At 40.7% G+C, this 1,313-nt stretch overlaps 1 non-coding gene across 1 annotated transcript; it reads right to left on the bottom strand.

Annotated features, from left to right (window-relative positions):
• Positions 1 to 383: 383 nt before the first annotated feature.
• Positions 384 to 539, bottom strand: LOC115524394. Its single transcript, XR_003972096.1, has one exon. It is a non-coding gene; the product is annotated as a U1 spliceosomal RNA (small nuclear RNA).
• Between the last annotated feature and the right edge of the window lie 774 nt (positions 540 to 1,313).

The raw sequence follows: 1,313 nt of genomic DNA, 5'->3' as shown, positions 1-1,313 counted from the left end.
CAATCTTGGAAGGAAAGGGGCACCTGGGTGGCTCAGTCGGTTAAGCATCCAATTTTGGTCCAGGTCACAATCTCACAGTTCGTGGGTTTGAGCTCCACACAGGACTCTGTGCTGACAGCTCAGAGCCTGAAGCCTGCCTCAGATTCTGTGTCTCTCTCTGCCCTTCTCCCGGTCGTGCTCTGTCTCTCTCAAAAATAAATAAACATAAAAAAACAAAACAAAAGAATCTTGGAAGGAGAGAAAATGTTGTCATAATTAGCACAGCATAGTAACAATGCAAAGTTACTGCACTGAAAATGTCTACATGCAAAAACAGGGCCAAACCTAACTTACAAATACCTGGCAGCAAATTATAGACTGTGACATTTGTGAACCAAAACTATCAGGGGAAAGTACCAACAGTCTCCCACTATTATGTATCCTACAGTTGAGTTTCCCATAATTGGGGAAATTACACTGCAAATGCAAAGTGCATGGATAAGCCTCACCATGGGAAAACCACCTTCCTGATCATGGTATTTTCTCTCCCAGGTAATTATCTTTTTTTCCTTTTTAATGAAATATTGTTCTGATTAAAGTGCTCCTTAACCAGACTTGATGTTTTATGTTATGTAAAGGGCATCTATAACAATGCAATTGAGCAGTGAAATAGAGAAGCCTCAGTATGGTGCCCTCATTCAGACCTCAATTTGGGGCTTGATCAGAATATTCATTACAGTCAATGCAAATTCTGATTCCAAAATAGGTTGATTGTTCTCTCCCAGAGGTGTGGTCTTGGCTTAACAAATAAGGTAGGGCAAAGGGAAAAGAAACAAACAAACAAAAAAACACAACTAGTCGTTTCCCCTAGACATTGAGATACAGAAATTTTATTTAAGTGGAACAACACCCACAGGATGCAAACTTAAAATTTTAGTGGAAATGGATAATCAGTAAATTCTTTTTTTGCATTCTTTTATCCTTGAGAAACAGACAGGGCACTTTTGCCCTTTAGAAAATCATTTGCCTTGGACAAACTAACTTTTAGGAAATCTATCAATTGTTTCATCCATTCTTTTTTTTTTTTTAATATTCATTTATTTTTGAGAGAGAGAGAGAGAGAGAGAGCGTGCGAGAGAGAATGAGTGGGGGAGGGGCAGAGAAAGAGGGAGACACAATCTAAAGCAGGCTCCAGGCTCTGTGCTGACAGCTCAGAGCCCAACTCCGGGCTTGAACCCATGGACTGGGAGATCATGCCCTAAGCCCAAGTCTGACGCTCATTGTACTGAATCACCCAGGCGCTCCTGTTTGATCCATTCTTTGATACATTCACA

This window comes from Lynx canadensis, chromosome C2, assembly GCF_007474595.2.
Source record: "Lynx canadensis isolate LIC74 chromosome C2, mLynCan4.pri.v2, whole genome shotgun sequence".
Lineage (NCBI taxonomy): Eukaryota > Metazoa > Chordata > Mammalia > Carnivora > Felidae > Lynx > Lynx canadensis.
The sequence above is the reverse complement of the archived record's forward strand: the minus strand, read 5'-3'. Positions and strand labels throughout refer to the sequence as shown.